The sequence below is a fragment of the Aulostomus chinensis genome, chromosome 11 (genome assembly GCF_037954235.1).
Source record: "Aulostomus chinensis isolate RoL2024-O1b breed Wild chromosome 11, RoL_Achi_v1.0, whole genome shotgun sequence".
Lineage (NCBI taxonomy): Eukaryota > Metazoa > Chordata > Actinopteri > Syngnathiformes > Aulostomidae > Aulostomus > Aulostomus chinensis.
In genome coordinates this window covers 2,299,049-2,325,183 of record NC_141330.1, presented here as the reverse complement: position 1 = coordinate 2,325,183, position 26,135 = coordinate 2,299,049, and the positions used below count along the sequence as shown (strand labels likewise).

The following is a 26,135-nucleotide window of genomic DNA, read 5'->3' as shown; positions in this document are numbered from 1 at the left end:
TGTGTGTGTGTGTGTCTGTGTGTGTGTGATTTGTCTGACACACCTCACAGGAAGAAGCGAGGGGCTACAGCGGGGCTGACATTGCATGACTAAATGCCCCCCATGAACCTGCCTGAATGGAGCTGACTGCTCCAATGAGGCAGCGCCGGCAAGACAAAGCGCCGGCGAGACAAAGCGCGTGCGAGCGAGGGACCCGAAAAGGATGGAAGAGGCCGAGCTGAAAGTGTCAATCTGCCTCGTCTGGGGACAAGGAGACTTTGTTTTGGGGGTAAAGGATGGGAGACCTGGCATTGACCGGGCCATGGCGGAACACAAGAAACAGGAACTATTGTTCTTGATTTGGTTTTGAGGGAGTTTTGTGTCTTTGGACGGACGGGAAGCTCTCTGACGATGAAGCTGATGGATGTGTGCGCCTCTGCCCTCTAACATCTGTGAATGATTATTCTTTGTGTCATTGCTCTTCTCGGTGTTTTGTGGGAAATTGATGAAGAAAAGAGGTTTGATTCTCCGTCTGATGGGCCTATTGTTCGCAGCAGAATCCTGAGAGTTCTTCTCACAAGCTGACGTCTCTTTCTATATTGTCAACTCTCCGATGACTGAGACTCATTATTCTGCTTCCAAAAAAGAAAAAAATCAGCGTTGCAAACAAGAAGTCAAGCTCAGAGCGAGCGTTTTCAAACTCCCACTTCTGTGCTTCAGGCAAAGTCAAGTGATGCTTGAAGTTAGATTTTGGGCAAACCCATATTAAACTAATCAATCACCTAATTCAGCGTCTCAGTAAAACTGACTAATTATCCCTGAGAGGGGAAAAATCAATCCCACTGATTGGGCCAGCCATACTCCAGCTGATTTTAAAAGAGGCTTGATTTGTTCAGAGGAGGTGTAGACTGCTGTTTGAGAAACAACCAAAGTCCAGAACTCTGGACTTTATTTTATCTAAAAAAAAAAGTTTTGTACGAAACATCGCAGGAAGAAGCGAGCGGAACTGAAACCGCTCAACGTTTTATGGAGGAACTTCAGCACGAGAGAGACAGAGAGAGGGAGAGAGGGAAAACGAGTCTTTTCAGGAAGTGATGCAAGAGTTGACGCAGGAGATGATCATTTCAAAATAAAACATGAACCGATTAAATCTCAGATCAGAGCAAAACAACACAAGCATCAAGTCCACGAAAACACGGGTGAACTGATCAGAGCTAAATATCCATCACATGATCCAAACCCATCATGAGCCACCAACATCAGGAGGACACAATCAGAGCCGCACAACTGGAACTCACCACTTCAACATGACCCCTAGAGGTCGCCTGTTGCCAGGACGCTCCTGGGGTACTTCCACTTTTCTCTCTCCGTCACTACATTTACTTGTACTTTTCTTTTATCTAGGTAGTTCTACTTCTACTGAAATAAACTGTTTACTTTTTGCGACACTGCAGTTATCTGATACAGCTGAGCTAGCATGCTAACGTCGGCCAGGTCAGTGACCGATTCAGATGTGTTCTCAGTGGCGCCTGATGGAAGTTGTTGCGGTCGATCCAGCATCTTTTATTTTGACACTGCAAATGTTAGGAAGAGCGGTTTTCATAATTCATCCATGAGAATGTGAATGAATCAAAGTCGTTATGGTAAAGCTGACAGTGGGAAACACTCGTCTTTGAAACACACGCAGCGAAAACCAAGTTACCGTCCCTCAAAGCTCGTAGCAAGCTGACGCGTAGCTAACGTGTAGCTAGCGTGTAGCTAACGTGTAGCTAGCGTGTAGCTAATGCAGTGGCGCTCATGTTTAGCGCATGTGCTAACGTGCAAACTCACTCCAAAGCGATTATTTTACGTCAACAGGTGTCTTTAACTGGTGGTTTGAGGTTTTAGGGCCTGACGGTATGACAGGGGATTGCTGCCAATCACATTCAACTTGGAAATGTTCTTCCTCAAAACCTTAAAGAGGACGAGGCCACGTCACGACTCAGGTCCAAGTCTCACAAAATAAAAGTCACGACCTCGGAACATCAGACACACACCGATGACTCACCCACTAACCACCTTCTGATCATACTTGCAGTACGTTTGATTTGCGAGCGTTTTTTTTTGTCAGCACAAAAGTCGCTTTACATTAAAACGGGGGGAAAAAATGCAAAGAAACCAACAAGTATTACACAATACTGCCCACATCAGCTCAGGGAATCATACGGAGAAATAGAAAAATATATGATTTACCTAAAATAATGAGCCGGTGTCAAACAGCAAGAGCTCTGACTGGAATGTGGAGACGGACTCATAGCCTTTCCTATTAAAAAGCAGAATTGTGGATTAACTTCATGTTATTCCGTTTTGATGGATGTTTTCTTGCTAGGCCGTGTTTATGATGGAGGTTAAGTTTATCGCCTTGTGTGGGTTCATATTTTATTGTATTTCTTTTCTGCCATCAAATAGCACAATTAGATTTTTGCCACAGTCCCGTCGCTGGAGTCATGCTTCAATCTGACACGCTGCAATCTCATTAGCCGAGGCGCGTAGTTGATGCCGCGGCGTGGCCGTGGTCACTGCTTTGCCTTTAAACTTCGCCAGTTCTCATGCACTTATTTTGGTTTATTCATCATTTTGAAGCAAACAACCAATTATGCAAATAGCAGTCAGAAACGACCCATTCAGCAGATTTTCAGATGGGCTTCCCTCTGTCTTCTCTCGGCGTTTGTTTCACTCTTTGTGTATTTTTGATAAATCAAGGAGAGCTACAGGCTATGCATCACCCCGTGGCATCTGTCAGCAGGAAATGAACGAGCACTCGGAGCTTTACTCTGGGCTTCTGCATCGCGCTCCCTTGGAAAACAGCTACCACAGGAGAGCAGGGGTGAGCCACAAAGAATAGAAAATCAGATTCAGAGTCTCCGCTGAGAAATTCATCTGTGATATTAACATCTGATGCCTCAAATATGGCGGCGCCTGTGCACATCAACACAAAGCACCCTTTAAATTAACGCCGGACGTGCCAGTAAGCCGGGATGGGTGAGTAAAGCAGAGGGAGGAAAATCGATAGGAATTGTTGGGATCTGTTCAAATGAGGGGAGGGAGATTCATGCAGCAGTCCACTAAAAATAGATAAAAAGCAGCACAGTAGATAAGAGCCAAGCAGCTCAGAGCCAGAATCTCCCGAGCGCTCCAGCGTGTCCACAGCCTCCGTCGGCCCTTAAATCCCTGACGGTGCAACAGAAGCCAGACGCCAGCGTCGCCCCCGTCCCTCACCTCCACCTTTTACTTAATTTCCTCTCCTCTCCTCTCCTCCTGCGTCCTCCGGAGGTCAAACAGTCCTCAGGTCTTCATCTTCTTCTTCCTCCCCTCCCCTCCCCTCCCTCCTCTAATCCCAGAGTCAACATCAGCTTTGCAGTGCTTGTCAAACATAGATGGAGCGTACACATATGGTGATCGGCACGCCCATTGATGGATGGACACACACACACACACACACACACACACACACACACACACACACACACACACACACACAGATGGATTCCCAGACAGAGCTGTCAACATAAAGTGACCCGAGCATATGCTTGTCAGAACACGCTGAAAATTAAGAGCCAGATTGTGATGCGAGACAGTTGGGCCTCTTTGAGCACTGAACAACAGATCCATCTTAGGGAGACATTTATTCCCCAACTGAGTCTTCCAGGGGCTCCATTACTGGGTGGAGCCATCAAAGATGGTCCACACAGGCACTGACAAATCTGGTTTGTGTATTAGCGAATCGGTTTGAAGATCTGAAGCACTTTTGAAAATCCAGGAACAGGGCTAGCTGGATCCTGGACACCACACCTGGTAAGAATGTGTGTCCGTCTCTGTTGTCCACACTCACATCCTGTCATGCTGGACGTCACTGCCTTCTTCCTCTGCTGAATGTCTGCAGAAGCGTTTCAGGTGGGACTCCATGCCGTCACCTCGTTTGTACGCCAGTAAAAATGACAACAGAAAAAAGAAACTCACCGTTCCTGCAGGTGTTGGACGGGACCGCTGGACCTCTGCTCACTGTTGTGCAATGCCGGTGTTCTGGAGCTGCTTATATTTGATCTCGCCACCGTCCATGAGACAATCAGGATGCAGGAAGGCAGTCGCGCCTGGTGGGAGACAATCGTCATGGCGACCTTCACGGATGAACACTAGGTATCAACGTATGGATGCGCTTAACAGTAAGTTTCCCTTCTCAAACATCGCCGCAGCTAAGTATGAAGCCTCTCCCACCGGCTCGATGAGCTGTTGTATGTTGACTGACATTTACACCTGAACTGTCATGTGATCAAGGACAACCTGATTACAAAAGTCCATTATAAAGCCAGGTGTAAACAACGAAATCCAGATTGTTATCATGCCTGCAGTGTCACCTTCACCGACGTGTTTCTGAGCCAAGGAAGGCTGCAGTGCCTGAGACGACCAGAGAGACTAAGGAGGCGGTGTGAGAGAGAACCTTCATTCCTGACTAGAATAAAACTGGAGTGCATGAGGAACGAGTTTAAGTGTCTGAGATGTTGACAGTCTTTGGCACGGATCGCCGTCCACGTCAGCTGACTGATGGAGGCTGGGCGTGGAGCCTCACTTGGACGAGGACCACGCGGTGGCGGCAGAGCGGAGGAGGGATCTCGGCCAACACGCCAGACAAGAACCAGAAGGCGTTGTTGGGTGGAGGAGGGAAAGTCTGAGACGGCGCACCGAGACGGACCAGAGGTGACTTGGGAAAGACCGATTCACTGCTCTCTGTTGGCGACAGTCGGCAGAATCCACACTTGCATCCCCGTCTTTCTCTTTATGCTACAAAATAAACTTAAAGGCTCTTTACTTTTTCCCAAATTCACAATTTTTTCATGTGTTTTTCTCTCAGTAGAAATCAACCTGTTTGTTTACAGAATACATCATCATGAACCGAAACTCTGGTTCTGTTCCACTGGTTAGAACCGCTGCCGGTGTCAGGAGAGCCGTTTAACACATCCATAAAATATGAGCACTAATGACCAGTTTCACCATTACTGCAACGTGCAATTACCATCATAATGATTGGCCATTTATTTGCTTTCAATGTGAAGAATTGAGCTTAATTAATAATTTGCTAGAATAAATCGGAGGACGTGGCGGTTGCAGCTGTGCTCCACGCGCAGGGTGGATCTAAGATGGTGGCCGCGGCGTCCGGCTCTGACAGCCCGAGGGAAGGGGAGGGCAAGGTTGTCACCGTGTCACCACCTATCGATGCTCGGCTGGTCCGGGACGGCCTGCTGAATACTAATATTATTTTAAGCACTTGCACTTCTGCGTTAGAGGGAAATGAATGACATGACGGACCCTCAGCCTCCCTGACTCCCACAAACACATTAACACCAGACATTTCCTGCATTCACCGGCACCCTTTTGCATTTTACCACTTCAAAATGTCATATGCAAAATTGTAAAAAAAATAAAAATAAATAAAAAATCTAAAAACTTTCATGACAAGAAGAAGATTGAAAATGTGTTTCCAGGGGAACAAGGGAAAGAAATTGCCTGCCGAGAACAAACAACGTCTGAAACGGTTTGATTTGCACAGGATTAGCATTGTCAGGGGACGGCTGTCATCAAATATGGCAGAACATTTTCTGTGGATTTTCCTCACAGATTCAGACAGGATTAAAATCACTGTCCACAATTATCATAAATTAGCGACTGTCCCGAGGTGATATTTGTGCTGCACACACACACACACACACACACACACACACACACACACACACACACACTGACCAATGTAATGGTTTGCCATTCTCAGCACCGCTGGATGGTGATTGCCGTTTTAGCCTCCTTATTTTGTTCAGCTTGTTTTACTTTGTCACGAGACAAAGCGCAGCTGCATTCCAACGTTTAATAACTGATTACAGAATTACTTTATCCCCAATGCAACCTCTCGTGTCACGTTGCTCTTTGATTCGGATTCAACACATTTAAAACTGTTATTGTTCTTTCTTCTCCTCTCGTTTATATTTCATCGGTTCCAGAGACATTTGACACAGTAAAAATCTCTCTTGCCTGGTAAAACATGGAACAAAACTGCGCTTCGCGGGTCTGCGGGTCTTTGCCTTGGAGTCGTACGTCTACATTTACCTTCTTTCTCGGCGTTGTTGCCTCACAGCAGGATGGTCACAGGTTCAAGACCCAGCTGCCCCAGACCCTTCTTTGTAGAGTTGTGAGGGTTTCTCCCCCATCCAGGACACAGACTGCAAAGACAGGATGTGAGAGCAAGTTTTCTTACTGATTAGTTTGATAAGAAGAAGATTATTAAAATACATTTAACGTTCGTCCGGCTGAAATCCGACTAAACTCCAGACGTTGCTTCGTTCTGGCCTCCTGACAGGAAACTCTTCAGTGACAATGAGGACAACACAGGATTTGATTAAAACAAAACACATCATCCATCCCTCCATCATCCCTCCATCATCCCTCCATCCCTCCATCATCCATCCCTCCATGTTCTCCCTCTTCTCCTGTTCAGGGTGGTGGGGGTGGAGCCTATCCCAGCAGCCTTCCCCCTGGACAGGTCACCAGTCCATGGCAGGGCCAACACATAGAGACAGACAACCATTGGCTCTCCCAGCCACGCCTACGGTCAATTTAGAGTCTGGATTAACCTGGTCCCTCTTGATGTCTTTGGACTGTGGAGGAAGCTGGAGTACCAGAGAGAACCCAGCAGGAAGAGGGAGAACATGGAGACTCACCCAGAAAGACCCCGTGCTGCAGCCGGGGCTCCACCCACAACCTTCTTGCTGGGGGGCCACAGTGAGGACCACTGCTCCACCGGGCCGCCGCTCCACCGGGCCGCCAATCATAATCAATTTTTCACATTAATCAGTAATTTCAGTTATGCAAAACAGGAACTGCCGAACAATCTTTGATTGACAATATCTGCGTGTGCGACTGCAGGATGTGATCATGTCCTCAACCGCTGGAGGAGCCCCGTGTCAATATTTCAGGAGGCTGCTGACCTCCTGCTGCAGGTCGCTGATTGTGTACAGTGGAGGCAGCATTGTCTTATATAACTGTGTATCAAATGACACAATCAGTGAAAAAATAAACACAAATCCTATCAGAATTTTATTAAAAGCAAACAAAAACAGACAGATTGTGTCCACCTGCCGCCGTGTGGCGGTCACTGACCTCGGCACAGCAGAACACGGAGGTAATAACCAGGCCGGTTCCCCAGAGGTTCCCCCTTTGTCCTCTAATCCTCCTGAGACAAGCAGCTCTGCTCTGCAGAAGATGAATAACCACAATGCTCGGATTTGTGTGTCCAGACCACACGCACACACACACACACACACACACACACACACACACACACACACACACACACACACACACACACACACACACCAACATTCTTCTGCTTTAGTGCGAGAGGAACCTGAAACACAGAGTAGAAAATGAGAGGAGAAATGTCAAGAAGTGCGGTCAGCAGTTCAGGAGTGGACCTGCTGTCCTGGGCCGAGACCAGGAGAAGTTCGTCCTCACGGTCAGGATGAGAGGCGCCAGCGGTGCCGCTCAGGTGGATTGAGCTCCTGCCGCTGGTTCGAGGCAGATACAAACTTGAAAGGATTACGCACCTATCCAAACTCTCCCCTGTAATCCTTAAAGAGGACAACAAACACCTGAGGCACTACGCCTCCGCTAAGTCCACGAAGATGATTGTACACAACGCTGACAGGATGTTTGTGCCTTTAAAAGCCGCTTTGCTCATTTACATCTCTTACAAGTTTTTTCACTCAAGGTCGGACATCTTCCCGTGGGGAAACTCGTGGTAGCGCTGCACACAAAAATCCTCCACAAGCTGTCAGTGTCAGGGTAACGTGGCAGGAGTTGTTGTTTTTTCAAGAAGACAACTGTTTGTTTCTCTGCTTTTAGGAGCTCCAGAGAATTAACACAAGAAAACATTTGACAGGGGGGGAAAAAAAAAATCATGTGACCGCGTTTGTTGGAAACGTGAGTTTTCCTTATTTCCGGGAAGTGTTTGCTGTGAACAGACACATTCCTGGGCTGGAGAATGAAACTGGTCATTTATGTGACAATCCCAAAAAAAAGTCTTTCTAGTGTTAAGTCAACGGCGCATCATCACACTCGGCTGGCCGGCGTAGCTCCTCTGTTTCCCCTCAAGGAGTCTGGCCCACCAAGAAGCCGCGCAGTCTCAGAAACACTCAGAGCGGCGATTTGTCCGAGGTCGGCGTCCTTGCTCTCCACTCAGCATCACATTAAGGCGGAATTTAGAGGCCGGGGCACGGATTTAATTTTTTGGCAGGAAAAGTGGAGTCATATTCATTGAATTTCAAAATCATCGCGACCTCTAAATGTCCCGCTGGAGCGCGTGGAACAGCAGCACAACCACCTGCCAGGAAACGCTGTCACTCTCTTTAAGGAGGACAAAAAAAAAAAAAAAAAAGGTTATTCAGCAACAACAACATAGGAGCAGTCTAAACCCACAAACTTCTGCCAAGGCTGGAAAATCCCACGGACCAAATGTGTTTCAGGATGTTGGGAGGTTTTTTTCTTTTAAAATAAAAACCGGGCTGAAGTTAAATTCACCAAACTGGAGTTGGACGGTGCCGGTGACAAAATGATGCCGAGCAGAACGTCGGCTGAAGCTCCTCTTGCTGTCACGATGGATGTTTGAGCCAAAACTGACAGAATTGACAAAACCAGCACAGACTACATGAGGACTCTGCCAGCCGGCTCTGGTCTGCAGCCGGAGCAGGTTCACTCCCGGGTCGAGGGACCCTGCGGTACGGTGGGGTCTTTATCGGTTCTGGCTCCAGTCGCTGAACACAGAACCACCCGTGACCAGCAGTCAGGAGGCTCGGCGAGGAATGTGGAGGCAGCAACAGCTCGACGCTTCCTCCTGCAACTCTCTGTCGTGTCGTTCACAGCAGCACAAAACCAAAGTGGAATAAAACCATACAACAGCAGCTCCAGAATCACGCCACTGTCCCTCTGGTTTCCGGGGCGTTGACTGCATTTGTGACATCATCATGAAGCAAAATTGGATGACAAAAAGAAAAGAAAGGCAACTGCTGTAATCATGATGGGAACTGAATCCATCATCATGTTCTCAGCAGGGTCATCTGGCTTTGAGAAATCTGTGTGTGCCGATGGGTGCAGTGGGAAAATCGGGGGTTCGTTTAGTCGTAGGAAAACAAGAAACCATGAGCTAAAGCTGCTAACACATCAAAGCACGTGACCTCCTTAGCGAGTGTTACGCATGAAGACAGTTTGCCCAAGACTGGACATCGGAGCCAGACGATGCTGGCCGCTGTACGTCTCCACAACAAATGCCAGTTTCTTGCGTTTCAGCATTTCTGAGAGAGCTCAGGACTTTACCTTGATAAACCTAAACCAGCATGCGCTCAGCCTGACTAGACGCCTCGTCTCGCAGGTCCAAACTACTCCTGGCACCAAACAAACAAACCGCTGAGTCTAACCAGGACAGTTGGCATTTAAAACCTCAGGCATCAGCTGAACGCTGAACGGAGCGACTCTCCGGCTCAAGGTTATCCCACTTGTGTCACGCCGTCTCTGGATCGGTTTCATGATGTTTGCACTGTGTGACATTTCCTACCAATTTATGGCTGCACCATTATGAAATAATGAATATTAAATAACGATGTCTTCTCCCAGTCTGCAGCAATTACTTCGCTCTTCTCAAACCTCTTAAATGGTCTCGTTAATGGCGTCAGTACAGTGCTCAACACCCTCTAATGCAGTTAATATGTTATCACTGTAGTATACATCCCCCCATATAAATGTTATTATCGCTGAACATCGGCATGAAACACATTTTCTTTTATCGTAACCTCCATTCTAATGAGATTTAAGCCTGAAAACATGGTGGCTGCGGCGGCGGCAGAAGTTTTGCCAGGATATTCACCAGTGATGCCACAGTGGCTTCTAGGAACCAGCTGGTTAGAGAGCGACTGAGGCAGGACCCCAGCCCCTTGTCAAGGTGGGACGCTTTGACTTTCGAGTAGATGTTGAGAAATCCAACCATTCTCGCCGGACGAACGCGTTCACGGCTACTTTACAGGTCTCAAAGAATGAATTGACTTTTTCTGACGTCACGAGCGAGTCTGTCTCAGATCCTCTGCTCATCGTCATTCATTTTATAGTCTGTGTATATTTTCACAGTGGAAATAAATGATTTTCTTCGATTCCTGCCTTCCTCCTCGCATCTGTATTTGGGTCCAGCAGCCTCCAGGCCTCGATGGTGACAGAGACTGTACACCCATGTATTGCGCTACGGGTATTTTGCTCCGCTCTTGGTGTTTGGCTCCCCAGCAGGAGAATGTAAGATGCTAAAGGACAAATAAATCAGTGTCAGCTGCTGAAGTGAACCCACCTGCACTCTCTGAGCGAGCTGCCCTTGGTAACACTGCCAAGTAAATGCAGCAAATGTAATTGGATGCATGGCAAATCTTGTTACCTATTCTGAGAGAGGGAGATTTGCAAGTACGCTATCCTTCTACAGCTGTCTTGAAAGATAATTTCACAGAGTGGACTGTCTGAAGAGAGCCTGGAACTACCTCTGTCACAGAAATCACCCAAAGACACGGCATTTTTAACCCTTTGAGAGCTTTCATGCTCTTATCTTGGTCGGTAGACATGTTCGCCGTTCACGCTAGTTTTTAAGCAGTCGGGGCTAGCGAGACATTCCTTCAGTTGATGGGATAGCGTTGCCGTGGCAGCAGAAGAAGCAGGAAATGAAGAACGAGCAGCAGCTGTCTATTATTTGTTTATATTCCTCATGTGTGGAGGATTGTAGTTTCTTCTTCTTGGGTAAAATATGCAGCTGTCCACGTTGGTGATGGGTCAGTCCAAGTGCTGGCTCCGCCCCTTACGTGTGAACACCACTCAAACAGGTGTAGCGAGTTGTGGTTAGGGTTAGGTGAACAGCTGAGAAACACTGGGGGTGATGTGTGTGTGTTTGTGTGTGTGTGTGTGTGTGTGTGTGTGTGTGTGTGTGGGGGGGGGGGGTGTCGTCCCTGAATGCAGTCCAGTAAGAAGCAGACTTCTTCAGTGCCAGGCAGGAGTGGACAGAGCCATATGCACATTGGAACCTTGATCAAATTTGACAAGCAGATAGCGTCGTTGGAAAAGGTCAAGTCGGGCCGTTTCATTTGATATGTGCGCCACCTCGCTGTAATGAACACTGGAGCAATCCAAGCAAAAAGTGGAAATGGGAATTTGCACACAAATTGCGTCTGTGGGTCTCCTGGGGTCACAAAAGACGAGCCCCGACGGGAAAAAGTCAAGTGGCTCAAAACCCAGACGTCCTCATGGAGAACGGAGGCTCCCGGTGTGTCTGCGCTGCTGCCCCCACGCGCCAGTGATGGATGGAAGCCAGCAGATTGTTGCTGCCCCGACCGATTCATCCAGGAATGTTGTGACATCTATTTCTAATGGCATCTGTGCTCCGAGAGAATCAAAGCTAACGCCATCTGACAGAAACATATGTCTCCATTGTGCCTGTATGACTGCGGCTCTCTGAGCGCCGCGCTCGCTCCTCTTCACAGGTGCACACTTAGCACAGCTCCGATCCACCGGCTGCTCGCGTGTAGAACATTGGACTCGGCGTCGCCATCCACCAGAGAGGTGAACCTCAAGCACAATCATCTGCTCATTAGTCTATATTGTTCAGAAGCCGCCGCTACAAAGACGGCAGCGACAGAATTGTTTCAGCCAGATGCTGCGGAGATTATTACCAACTACATCTGAAAAAAGTTCCAACCTTTCAAACTGCAGCTTCATAAAGCTCTGCTGTGACGATGAGAGGAGGGAAATTATCGGCGAGACGGAGGACTGAATGTGTGAACGGGGGATGCGGCTCTCAGCTTTCATTATTTTCGAAAAGACAAACTCGGGAATTCACTGGAGGTTTTGTCAGAGTATTAAAAACATTAATAATAGATAGATTGAGGAGAAAGTATAAGAGCATCGCAGGCTGGTTGAGTTTCTGTGTTTTTCTTGGATGGGAGGCGGCTCGCACGCGGGCGTTTTCAACGTGCACAGCTGTGCTCCCTTTAACTTCTTCGAGGATGCAGTGTGTTTTCCGCCCAAATGCCATTTTCACTTCTTGTCATTTTCCTATTCGTCACCTCTGCACTGCAGGTACCTGACAGCCGTAAGCAGACAATTCTTCGTTTTTCTCACAGCAGGTTTTTTTTATTCTCATATTCCATCGCTAATTTTGCATCTGATTTTTTTGTTTTGTTTTTGTGTTGTTTTTATTCTTTAGATTCTCTTGAGGATGCCACAAGAAAAAAACTGAATCCAGACCAGAAGATGGTAGAAGTTAATGAGGAAATAGGTTCGACTGTAGAATGTGCAACACTAAATGTGACTTTTGTCCGTGACGCTGGATCAGATGTCTCAAATGTATGTGAAACTGTTTTCAGCAGTTTTATGATTCGAAATGTCCGTAAAATGACAGAAAATTCAAGTGCTTGGGGTCACATTTGTTTCGTAACACTTTGTGCTGTGGCAGCAAGTGACATTTGAAAAGCAGCAGTTAAAGGAAATTGACAGATCGAACTGCTGAGAGGGAACGCAAAGGCAGAGGGCGAGTGGAGCTGGTCGATGCCTCGCCTCCAGCGAGCAGCCGCTGCACTGTGCCTGGATGAGGCATCATAATCAGTCTTTAATCTCTTTAAATGGCTGGCGAGTTGTTGTGTTTGAATGAGAACACCGTCGAGCTTCTCAGACATCGCAGGCCTCAGGGTAAACTGTTTATTTCAGGCTTCATCCTCCATATTCAGGTTTTGTTTGTGATCAGAATTGCGATGACTTTCATTTTTACGTTCCTTCAAGTAAGGGCTGTGAACGCGTCTTCCCTCGGGGAGCTGGCGTGTGTCGAGGTGAGAAAGCTCAGGCTCATTTTTGTCTTGTTCACGCGATGACATCAGGTTTGGGGTTTAGAACAGAGCGCAACAACGAGTCATCAGCCCCACAGCTGTGGCTGCACACTGTAATTGTTGCGTCTCCTTGTTTTTGCAGCTGACTGGGAGTGTTTGGTCTGGAAGCTTTGCACTTTAGCGGGTGTGGCAGCAGGTGGGGTGGGGGGGGGGGAGTTGTTGAGGTCTTTATTTAGAGGAAAAGTCCACAAAGTCTCTTTTTTAACTCTTGAGTCTTGGAGCTGTGACACAATCTGCAATGTTTCCACTGGCAAATCTCCATTATCACTGTCATGCTGTGGAGGGCGCTATTGCCCACCCTCCACAGAGCACTCCAGCTCCAAAAACAAGCAAACAAGAAGCTCTGGACTTCTGAGGAGGCAGTAGCCGGGTGGATGTGGCGCTTCACCAGACCCACTGAGGAGCCCCTGAGGAGGGCAGGGGAGGAGGAGGAGGACGGATGGGGGCTCTGGGAGTCTCGGGGGGCTTCCAGCTCTACCAGGCTGATCACTATTTGTGCATCAAACCTAAGTAACCATGTTAGAGGGGAATAAAATCCCCAAACTAATACATAAATACAAATGTCAAACCAAATCACAGAACACGAACGCACTCTCCGTCTCCTCAGAGAACCTCGTGACCGATGGGTTTAGATGCATGCAGTGCAGTAAAAATACAATATTTACTTTATTAAGTCGATGATTTTAAAGTAAAAAGTCCCCTAAAATATAAATGATCAATTACAGATAACCTGACATTATTGTTACTTAACCTTCCAGCTCTATCTCCACTAGGAAAGTACTCTGTCGCCACTACCTGTGGTTTGTGGCAGTGTACAATACCAATATTTTATGAAAGTTGACTGCAAAAGAAATACAAATAATCTCCATAAAATTGAGCAAAGATTGGAGAAACACTTCTAAAGGCTGTCAGTTACATTTGGAAGCAAATCCGACTTTTCAACATAACATCAACATCAGCTAATCTGCAGGAGTCACTGCATTAAAACATTGGAGGGCACTAAATATGAGGGTGAAGCGATGTGCTTGTTCCCGTGGCATCAGTCCGATTCATATTCAGAATTTATAGATATTTCCCTCATAATCCCTCGTTCAAATATGAATGGAAAAAACATTCCTATCGATCTCTCCTCCCCGTCCCCAGCAGATAAAATTATTTCTCAGGTCATATTATTTTAACAGATTAAATGAAAAAAGAACTGCTGTTCCAAACACTTTTAATCACATTTTCCCTTTCCCTCTCCCCTTTACAATTCTCATTATTGTTGTATAATGCATTGGAGATCTGGCTCAACACCTTTTCCTCTGAAAAGCTCTTTATTCATTCAGAGAAGTGCCACCCCCTGCTCCCACTTTCCCACTGACTCAGCAAGGCAGCATGAAATAACACTGCTTCAATTTAGACTGCTGCTCCAATAACCAGATAGAGTTCAAAGGGTGCTTAATCTCACCTGTCACTCAAAACGGCGGCGGAGGAATGCCGATGACAATGAAGAACAAAACGACAGCTGAGCGCGTGTGAGGGAGAGCAGCGCGTCGGGGTGAGCCAGAGGTTATTGATTACTTTTCTCAGCGGACGCAAGCCACGGATCCATCATCGTCTTCAGAGAACACTGCTGGAGCTATCGCCGTCTTTCACTTCCTATCGATTCCCACCACAAAAAAAACCAAAAAAAACACAAACACGTTTCGACTGTAATTAACTTTGCCACGTGTGTAGAACAGCCTGTCAAGAACACGGTGACACATGGCGAAGTATTGACGTTGACGGAGTTGATCAAGGTCAGCAGAGACAGCCTGGGACAGAAGAATTTAAATATGGACGTTTATCTGTCTTAAGCTGCGGATTCACGTGAGGAGATGAGCGGTGCCGGAAGACCACCAAATGTCAATTAAGAACTCGTGGCGATGAGATGAAATCGTGCTAATTATTGGTGATGCAAGGTGACGGACACACAACCTTGAGTGGGGCCACAGAGCGCCACAGGGACGACATATTAGCATACAAGTTAGCATCGACATGGGCTCCCACGACCAATGTGATTTTCACATTGGATGTGAATTAATGCTAAAATTAAGTTGTTTGGTGAGCAAAAGTTGATGAAACGTACTCCTTAAGTTCAGCAAGACAATCTGGAGCATTTTGAAAACCACTTTTGTTATTTTTGGGCAGAAATGCTGTTGCTACAAGTACAAAGCTAACGTTATTTTATTGACGCACAACATCAACAAGCTAACGCCACCTCTTAGCAACAGCCATTTTAAAAAGCATAAAAAGATCAAAAATACAAGTCTGGTATTTACTGATGAATTCTGTGCAGCAGAACTTAACATTAAACCAACTCCAGCTTGTGCTAAGCATTTGTTCAGCAATGCTAACGGCCATCTCTACTCTGAAAGAAGGTAGAGGACGGTTACCTTGGTAACCACAGCCTGGGCTTAGCAACCGAACATTTATTCCATTCCATTTATGAAATAATGAGTTAAATGAAATTAACACCAAAAATGGCACGTGTCATGTCTCACCTCTCGTCTCAAACCGCCATCGTGGCTACACGGTCGTTTATGTTTAGGTTTAGACTGTTGGTTCTCAGTTGAGGAGTTTTCGGCTCGGGACTCTTGAATTCTGGTTGTTGTAGTGTTCCTGATTTAGAGGAGTGTATGTTCCCATCCTATGGTGGTCCAACCCACTGCGTCTTGATTTAGACATCACTTCCTTATGCCTCTTTACTTCCTGCCGTTGTGTGTTTCCCTCCATTTTTGCGTTGTCACTTGACACTTCCACGCAATCAGTTGCTTAATCAGTCTTCGTCAGCCGCAGACTTGTCCAAGTTTACTTGTTGCAAGGTCAAGCCGGCATCTTATTTCTCATGAAAAGGAAACAAAAAACTATATGAACATAAATGTGCTGCGGTTCCCACCGAGGTTTTGGGAGGCTCTGCATCACTTTTAGTCAACCTTATGAGGATTTTATTGATCCTGTACCAGGAAACTTCCATCTGCTGACCCTGACATTTCATGGTTTTGATAATGATGATTTGTTGTTGGCTTTAATGTCACAAAAGGTGAGACGAGAGGGGTATGTATTGACCTGAGCCATTTCCCACAGCTCTGACCAAAAATGAAATAAACTGCATGTGGTTATTTGTGGTTAGATGAAAAGGAATTCTCAGAGTTTCTGATCCGCCACTTCATAACAACTGCAAACAGATAGAATTCCTATCAATCTCAGTGAAGCCATTAGCTGAGACGACCTTAAAAAGCCATTGCTGTCATTAACGGGAACATGAAAAGCGTCCATTGGTTTTACAACTTATATCAGGTTAAAGGAGAGGCTGCGACATTTACCCCTTTTGTAACGTAACAACACCCATTGCACTGCAACCACTTTGAAATGTCATTGTAGGCTAAACACAGGTGTAATTAATAATACCGATTAAGGCCACAGCTAAGAGCAGGAAACACTAATTAATTTGATGGATTACACCTGAGAAAATGGCCTGTGAGTGGATATTGGAGGGAACAAATACTTAATCACTTTTGAGGTCTTGCAATATCGATTAGCAACGACTGTTGTCTTGTGGTTTTATGCTCATCGTGGATTTAATAGTGTGACTGTATTGTTATTTTGGGCTACATTTTGAAATCTTGTCATTGTCATGGGAAAGGCTTTGTGATATTGCCATTATTGTGGGTTTAACACAGCGGTCCCTTGTTAATCGCGCTCTAAAAATAACCCGCGATAGGCGAAATCCACAAAGTAGTCAGCTTTATTTTTTACAATTTTATAGCCACGTAACTTCAAACTTCCTTTAGCTATTGTTGGCTAAAAATTGTGAAAGCGTAGCTATCGTGGGCTAAACATTGTGACATTGTCGCTATCGTGGGCTAAATATTGTGATAGTGTAGTTGTCATTGTGTCGCTATCGTGGGCTAAACGTGACATTGTTGCTATCGTGGGCTAAAGATTGTGATGGTGTAGTTGTCGTTGTGTCGCTATCTTGGGCTAAACATTGTGATAGTGTAGCTATCATGGGCTAAATGTTGTGATATTGTAGCTATCGTGGACTAAAATGTTGTGATATTGTAGCTATCGTGGGCTAAATGTTGTGATATTGTAGCTATCGTGGGCTAAACATTGTGATGGTGTAGTTGTCGTTGTGTCGCTATCTCGGGCTAAACATTGTGATATTGTAGCTATCGTGGGCTAAAATGTTGTGATATTGTAGCTATCGTGGGCTAAATGTTGTGATATTGTAGCTATCGTGGGCTAAATGTTGTGATATTGTAGCTATCGTGGGCTAAACATTGTGATGGTGTAGTTGTCGTTGTGTCGCTATCTCGGGCTAAACATTGTGATATTGTAGCTATCGTGGACTAAACGTTGTGATATTGTCGTTATCGTGGGATAAACGTTGTGATACTGTCGCTATCGTGGGATAAACGTTGTGATATTGTCGCTATTGTGGGATAAACGTTGTGATATTGTCGCTATCATGGGATAAACGTTGTGATATTGTCGCTATCATGGGATAAACGTTGTGATATTGTCGCTATCGTGGGATAAACGTTGTGATATTGTCGCTATCGTGGGATAAATACTGCTACAGCATTGTGAGTTAGTCTGCGTTTCCTGCCTCTGACTGTGACTCGGACAAACAAGCAATGAAGTTAACTGAACCGAACCATCAGGAAACACTCATTATCATGGGAATCCTTCTGTTGTATTGACGTTATAATGCCGATTAATTAAAAAGCCAGATATTGATGTCGATCCGCTACGCTGGTAACAGCCGCCTCTAACGGACAGCCTAATACGTGAGAGTATCTGCATTAACTGGACCATACTTTTGTGCCTCCACTCCTTAGTCTCATCATTCCTTTCTGTCGCAGCCTGATAAATCAGGGAACCTAATCAGCGTATTAATATTCATGAGTCCGGCTCAGAGAGCTTTTGAAGGTGTAACTCTTCACAATAGCTTGGCACGCCGCCTCCAGTGTGCTACAAATCCTGAGGCCGAGTAGCAAAGTTGAGAGGTGAGGGAGAGACGTGCGCGGCTGAATTCAGCCTTTTAGCATTTAGAGTACGTTATTCACATGGGAGCACCCAAAACTCTCTCTTTAAAAAAAATCCCTTAAGTGTACTTTCCTCTAATTCATTTTAAAGAAATATGAGGTGTCAAAACATGAACAATTATGGAAAATCATAAATTTGTGACCAATTTGGAAAAGGGAATGAGGTTGTCAGCCTTCTGAAATGGCGTCTCTTAATGCCTGCCAGCCTCCCTCCCCGTACCGTTAAACTGCCATTTCTCCTTGTACTAATTGAACGCTCCTCCATTCCTCTGCCCACACAATCATGTAACGCTCATCTATCATGGTTTGTTGGGAGCCAGTATGGTTGTCCTTTCCACTGACTTTGAGAGAGCACTTCATCTTATTTGTTTGTTTCCTGACATGGGCATGATGCACTCGACCAAGCCGGCCATTTAGAAGCTGGGTAGCGTTCAAGAGCAGCCTCCTTTGTCATCTTGTCTTAGCCGAAGCGGTGGCTTTGTAAAGGAACGGCACAATGAGGTCATTTGTATACTTAAACTATTTAGCATTGGCATCTAATTTTCTTAATAGATAAGCCGAGGTAATAGGAATCTGAAGGCTGCAACCCTGGAATACACGTTGGCTCTGTACTGTCGGCTCTCTGTATTGTCGGAGTCATTAATGTAAATATTAACCGCTGAATATCACCGGCACCGTCTAAAACACGTAGACAGGACGAACTGTTCGAGGCAGCAAGTTAAACCACGACATGAGGATGTCCACAAAACAGCACGAGGTCGAGACTGATCCTGTGGACGGGTGAACGGAGGCTCCAGGTTCAGACTGGGGGACGTCGTCCTCTCCGGTTCTGATCTAATCAGCAATTTTTTTCCCGTTGCGTGTGCCTCTGGGTTGAGGAGCATCTTAAGAACTATTTCATCTAATTCATGTTATACTAGAACAACAACAACAACAAAAATCCACATGCCGTAAGTACACGGAGAGGTGTTAGTTTCAACAGCGGTGAGTTGACTGTAATATTTGAGTGTAATTGCAAAAGCTCTCTTTTTTCCCTCCCCTCTCTCAAAAGCTTCCACGCAGTGTTATCACTGCATATTGCTTTTTATTGCCTCTTGTGTTTTGTATGAATATATTAGTGCAAAAAAATCCATTTTGTCTTCGTACATTGTCCCATTTTTCAGCACCTTCTGTGCGGTGTGAGCTAAGGACTCCAAATCCGTTCCAGATTTTTTTTTTTTAAATTAATTTATTTTTTCCCTTTTGCTCAACCCCTGAAAATTGGGTTAAAAGTTTCCCTACGTTTGGACATGACTTGGTGCGACAGTCAAAGCTGCCGCGGCTATCTGTGTTCTAAGGCTGGCTGATAATGCTCCGTCCCCTGCTGAGCCTTTTCCCCTGCTGATTTGAATACAGGAAAGTCTGTAAAACAAAGTTTTCTCCGGAGTTTCAGATCTCTTGCAGGCCCGACTTGTTTCGAAGCCCAAGAAAAAAACAGAGAAGCACCAGGAGATGACGGCTTATTATCCACTACAAATAGCAATTCAGCTGATTTTCAAGGCTGGAGGTATGATTGGCACCCTATAGCATGGCATTTGGAAATAAGTCCTGCAGCTTAAAATCCGCCCACGTGGCTATTCGAAATTATGTGCATTAAGGTCACCATTTCGATCAAGGTTGTAGCTCCAGGCTTCCAGAGGAGAAAAAAAAAATCTTTCCTTGGCTCCTCGCTGTCTTGGTGTGTGTGTTTCTCTGATACTCATTGTTGTACTGGACTTTTATTTGTTCTCTATCCCTGCGGGAGTTGCAGTGAAGGCGGAGCCAGCACTAATCAAAACTGCAGGGCAACTCTTTGCAGGATCCGATATTTTCTCAGAGGACAAGAAGCCTGCGATGAAGGCGGGGTGACCTCGGATGAAACCGGTTCAACCCACAACCGCTCACACTGGCTCAGGGCGAAGAAGCTGCAGCGAGGCAGAGACAGTGAAGGAAGGAGCAGCCGGCTTCAAGGACGACACCAAAGTGCAGGGAAGTCTTTGCAAGCAGGAAGTGGACTGCATGGGGCCAAAGTCAAACGGGTCAAATGTTGGATATTTTTTCATTAACAAGCACATATGTGTGAACTGGGCTGGAAGATGGCGACTGGGGCAGCGCTGACGATATCAACTTCATAACACCATGAGAAACGCTGACGTTCATGTTTGTCGAGTGCGATGAGCCAAACGCGACGGGTGGAGAAACTGAAAAAAAGGGTCAACGTTCAAAGCCGACAGGAATGTCCCGCCACTAACAGTTAAGACCTTAGCAAAGCAGCATTATCAGTGGCTGACGGTGCAGGAAAGAGGGAGGTTACCTCCACGTCTTCTCCTGCTCCACGTCGACCCCCTGACTCGAGGCAGTAAGATGGACGTGTCCGCTGTAGCTAGGTCTGATGGGGGAGGGGGGCTGAAACGGTCATAATGGAGTAAGCATTTTGATTTGTTGTGTATGGAATCATCAGAAAAATGTTGGGTGTAGGGTGCATTCAAGCTTCCAGAAGACCCAGGCCTGAACTCCTGCTGTGCGGGCTTTGTGCCTCTGTTTTTCTCTCTCGTACGTCATCGCGCTGACATCATCATTAAACATAAACGAGCACCGGAACACTGAGAGATAAACAAACGTCAACATGAACGTCGTCGAGTCGAACGTTAGCATTAGTTAGCAACAGTTGTTGGATGCATTGCAATGTTGTTTCTTTTGCAAAGCATACAAACTCGGCACAGATTGGAAAATATCAGAGTGCTAATGTAGCGAAGGAAGATGGAGTTTTTGGCTCGTCTGGAAGGGAGCTGAAGAAGCTACAGGCGAAGCCTGACAGGTGGCACAGTGACAAAATCAGGATGCGACAGGAAGGTCGCGTGAAACCTGAGACGACACGGGTTGCCTTTTTCACAATGTAGGCGAGCCGAGCCACTAAACACTGAGTCGGTGTGTAAGGGGTATGAGAGTGGAACGAGTCTTTGTGAGCAGATGCATAACCCTGCTACCAGGCAAACCTCACCATTTTGTGAGGCGAAGTTGAAAACGCTATTGGCACCGTTAGCTTTCCCTCCAGTGCGTGACTGAAACCTGCATTAAAATAAACACCAGCGCAGGTGGAAGTTGAAGGTGACGGCGTTTTATGGCGTCTAATTTCCCCTGCATGAGATCCCACACCTGATTCAGTCAACGTGCTTTACATCGCTCGCCGTCAGGAGAAAGTCTTTGTGAGATTGTAACAGTCCTTCGCACTACCGGATCCACCATCTCTGTTGCCATGAGTACAGATGACAAAACATCCCTGCAGTGGTTCCCCATCCACAGACCAGAACTCTGCCAATCGACAGTGGGAAACAAATACAACCAGCAGCTTCCCCGGACCTCCCGGACTGAGAATTAGGTGGCTATTTATACAGAGGGAGGATCCCGATGAGGCTGCGGGCCGAGATGTAAAATTCCAGGAGTTTTTGTGCCTCCATGAATATAATATCATGAATATTTTATACCTCTGTGCTGGTGAAAGCTGTGGTTCCACCAACGTCGTGTCATGACGTCCATCCATTATTCATCAACGCTTCATCTCCTGAGGGGACTTTGGCTCAAATACCCACTGGGACTCAAGGATGACCTGAAGACATTTGGAGGTCAAAGGTCAAGGTCACAGTGACACACATCATGGAGGCACACACCTGCAATGCTGTACTCGTAGTTTTATCTTTTATAAGTTCAAGGAAACATGAGCTAATACGAAGCACATTTCAAGAGAGGAAGAAGTCCCTCCTTCCCCCAGACTGATGCTTTTCTTTTCTTTTGCAACCCAAACTTGGACCCTCCTGGATACGACACTCAACACACTCGAAATACAAACGGGGGGAAAATTTTGAATTTTTTCCTGCCTCTTTGTCAGGATCTCATTAAATGTGATTTCTCTGCAGAGGCCTCCCTGTAAGTCGGTGTCAAGTGCGTTTGTTTGTGCCTCGCTCCGCGATTCACATCATGATTTAAACTTCTGCAGCTGAGTCAAAGCACAATATTGTCTGAGGCTCGCTGTCGCCGCTCGTGATTCAGGCTGTGATCCGCGCTATGTAATATCAATGCGATACGCTTCGTAGCTCACTGTTTGAGAATGACATTTGTGAAAGCTGGAGTTGTATGATGGTGTTGTTCCGCCATAATGTGTTATGAAATGCTGCTTAATGTCTACATGCCAGTCCCTCCAGCTCGGGGATGCAGCTCTCTGGGACTCCATGGAATGTGGTGACATTTCAATGGATTGTTTATCCCCGAAATGTCTTTCCTACTGCATGAAAAAAGGCAGATAGGTCAAGAGAATCTGCTGGGTGGGAGGGTTGATAAAACCCAGTTTTCACGGTGAGTTTGGCTGCTGTGAAAAGGGAAGACAAACAGAGTGCAAAGCGAGGAGGGAGATCGTCAAGTCTCTGCCAGCCGTGGGGGGTCGCCGCAGGAACATATTAACATATGAATCAGTCTGATATGACTGAGTCTCCCCTGAATGAAATAGGTAATGAACCAGCATGAATGAGGCATATAAGGGCTGCTAACGAGGCAGAAAGCCAGATGGAAATAAGACATTCTGTGTGGAACGAAGGAAACATCTCTATTGAGGAGAGTCCAAGAAGATGCAGCAAACGTTCAGAGTGAATAAAAATACCAAAGGCACCGTCATAATCTACCCCTATAATGTTGCATTTATTACCAAACTTCCCCAGATGTGCTGCTTGCTGGGTGCCTTTTCCTCTCTGAAGAGTTAAAAAAACAACAACAAAAAGCAGATATCAGCAACACGTTACAATGAGGGAGGCTGGTTAATGGTGAGCTAGTCTATCTAGTAACACTACCCATGTGAACAGTTGTGAACTTTGTTTTAAACGCAGCACCTCTGGAAATGTGCCAAATGCTCCTTCAGATTCCGAGCACGAGTTTGGTTGAACAGACGTCATGTTGTCCTTTCACTTTTGTGCTTTTTGTTGTAATTACTTGCATTAATGTGTTGTTGTCTTTATTCTTTTCATTGAATTCATTTTTTTTTTCTTCACTGGACTCAGCATGGCCGGAATGTTTTGTGTTTTTCAAAGTTGACATATTTGATGAGCATCGCAACCCAAAGACGCCGACAAGATGACGCCACCCGGTGGCAACAGGAAGTAAAACTGACGTAACAAACATTACATTTACATCCAAATTACACGGGGGGGGGGGGGGGGGGGCTCAGAGGGAGAGTGGTTCAATCAGGTGTGTGTGTGTGTGTGTGTGTGTGTGCATCCTCTGGTCTAAGATGGCTGCCTGTCTCGCATCAGGTTTCACTCACCGTGGACACGCCCCCTCCCAGAGCCCTCCAGGTGGAGCAGCGCTTCATTTTGCAGTTCAGGGTATTTTGTGTTTTGGTCTCTCAACTTCCTTCATCTCAGCTTGTGTTCGGCCTGACTGGCTCTCTGTTGGGATCATTAGTATCCTACTTCTGCTTTGTTTGTCTTTTTAATTTTTTGAGTATTACTACGATTATTGTGTACAAGTCTGAATCTAAATCCTTCATCTCTTCTTATGGAAGGACACTGGTGGCCCCTCGGCCTCCATGGAGGATTCCCGCGCTGGTTTCTCTCCGTTGAAGGTGACCGTGGGCCCAATGAGATGACGCGTATTGCAGATCTTCATTATGAGCTGTGATAACGGTCAGAGCCACAGACGCAACAGGTGACAAGCAGGAAACGGGCAGTTGTAGCTCGTGTGGTTTGCACTCGCCCTCCCAAAGGAGGCGCGGCACCGTGGAACAAGTCTTCAAACGGGGTTCCGTACGAGTGCTCAGGTCTAGCGCGTCTGTGTACGTCGGGATTCATCATCACGCAAGTACACAGTGTGCTGCTGCGCATCTATGAGAGACTGAATTTACACATCGCCTCAAGTGTTAGTTTCTTTTTTCCGGCTACAACCGAAGGTGCAAGACACTGTGGTTTGAAGTTAAGTACTAAATATACGACGGCAGAGCAGCAACTCCAGAGAGAGGAGAGAAACTACTGCTTCTTCGGAAGGGAGCACAACACAGCTTCCTCCGGGGACCAGCAACGTTTCTACAATTCTCCAATTTCATTTAGCAGACGCTTTTGTCCAAAGCGACGTTCAACACAAGCAAGAATTTAGACCTAATTAAGGAAAAACCCATAGGAAGCGCAAAAGTGCTTCAGTTGTGATTTGGTCACAGGTACTGCCATCTAGTGGCAGAAGAAGTGTCGCCCACCCCTCCCCTTTTTTTTTTTTTTTTTTTTTGTTGTGACAAACATACCACATGACACAACCCAGTTAGTGCTACATAGTCACTAAGTGCTGGGTCTTGGACCCTCTGACTGATTCTACCACAGGACAAAGAGGAGCAGAGTCAGGTTCAGTGCCTCGGTGCTCCCTGAACAATTGAGTCTTCAATTGTCTCTTAAAAGTAGAAAGGGACTCAGCAGAGCGCACAGAGTTCGGTAGTTGGTTCCACCATTGGGGAACAACAGAAGAGAAGAGTCTGGCTAGAGATTTGGAGCAGCGCTGGGCTGGAAGCACCAGGCGTCTTTGGCATGCAGAGCGTAGTGGGCGAGAAGGAGAGTAGACCTGGATCAGGGATTCCAGGTAGGCTGGAGCCGTTCTTGTGATTGTTTTGTAAGCCAAGAGAAGTGCCTTGAATTTGATCCTGGCTGGACTGGAAGCCAGTGAAGAGAAACCAGCAGCGGGGTGACATGTGCCCTTTTGGGCTGGTTGAAGACCAGACGTGCTGCTGCATTCTGGATCATCTGCAGAGGCTTGAATGAGCCTGCAGGGAGGCCTGCCAGAAGAGAGTTGCAGTGGTCAATGCGTGAGATGACAAGAGCCTGAACCAGAAGCTGTGTGGTCTGTTGGGTCAGGAAGGGTCTGATCTTCCTGATGTTGTAGAGGGCATAACGGCAAGACCGAGAAACTGAGGCCACATGAGCCTTAAAGGTCAGCTGGTCATCAATCATGACACCCAGGTTTCTGGCTGAGTTTGTGGGCACAAGTAGGCTCGAGTCAAGTTGGACACTGACCTGAGGCTGAACAGATGGACAAGCTGGAAAGACCATAAGTTCAGTCTTAGACAGATTCAGTTGAAGGTGGCGTTCCTTCATCCATGTGGAGAAATCAGCCAGACACGCCGATATACGATCTGAGACCGTTCCGTCATCAGGTTTCCTGCCACATATCCTCACTAAGGTCATGCTTGGGTGACCATGGCACCGTCATTTTCAGCTCTGGAGAGGATGATCGTGCCACACACAGGGGACGAAGACATCGTTAAGAGAAACAGCCGGTGAAACGCCACTGTGAGGGTTGTTAAGGGCGTTGTGTTTACTCAGAACTCCCGACAGGAATCTTCCCGCTCACTCGTATATCGGCGCTCTGCTCAATGCGCCTCGTATTTTGGGTTGATCAAATTTCAACACAGTGCAGTGCAACAGTTCAACGGTTCACCAGCACCTTGGCCCGGACGTGAGAGGCAGCAGCAGGCGGCGGGCATGAGCGTGGCTGTTGGTGTGGGAGCGTGAGGGTGATGGAAGGAATGTCGATTTCCAATCAATACATTGTTTTATTAAAACCAGCGTGTTAGCACCTACCGGTTCTTTGGATCCGGACGCTGACGCGGAGACAGAGTGGAATTAATAAAGTGTTTTTTTAATGAGGTAATGGGGTTGACGAGGGCAGGTGGCGGTCAGTGTGTGAGTATCCACACCAAAGCTCCCAAAAACACACGTGTTGAGTCATAACATGATTCTGCTGAGGATTTATGTTAATTTGAGGAAACGCTGTTGTTGAAAATGAGAAGATGCCAATCAAACAGCACAGAGAAGAGAAGCAGATGCATTGGAACACCAGCCGACTCGTCGTCTGGTGTTTGCGAGAGGCTTGAACAGCAAAAGACGTAAAAACAGTGAAGCTGTATTCATAAAAACAAGACAATCGTGTGTCTTCTATTCTAAACTTTGCAGTTAAAATGAAATATCTTGAGTGCAGCAGCACAATGAATGTTGGTTTGACTTGCTTGATGGTCAACAAATAGCAAGCACGCCAGCAGCCAAGGTGAGCAAACGTG

The 26,135-nt window shown here is 46.4% G+C and overlaps 1 protein-coding gene and 1 long non-coding RNA gene across 3 annotated transcripts in view; one reads left to right on the top strand and one right to left on the bottom strand.

The window, feature by feature from the left end:
* sema6cb (semaphorin 6Cb) overlaps positions 1–7,200 on the bottom strand; it is a 250,140-nt gene extending 242,940 nt beyond the window's left edge. For both annotated transcript variants that reach the window (XM_086217684.1, XM_086217688.1), the window contains exons 1-3: positions 7,165–7,200; positions 6,115–6,227; positions 3,979–4,109 (exon numbers count right to left, since the gene is read on the bottom strand). The gene's annotated coding sequence lies outside the window, so the exon portion shown is untranslated. The remainder of the gene's footprint in view (positions 1–3,978; positions 4,110–6,114; positions 6,228–7,164) is intronic.
* Positions 7,201–14,479: 7,279 nt separating this feature from the next.
* Positions 14,480–23,379, top strand: LOC147252833 (uncharacterized). Its single transcript, XR_015118477.1, has 3 exons — positions 14,480–14,502; positions 23,101–23,199; positions 23,353–23,379. It is a non-coding gene; the product is annotated as an uncharacterized LOC147252833 (long non-coding RNA).
* The last annotated feature ends 2,756 nt before the right edge of the window (positions 23,380–26,135 follow it).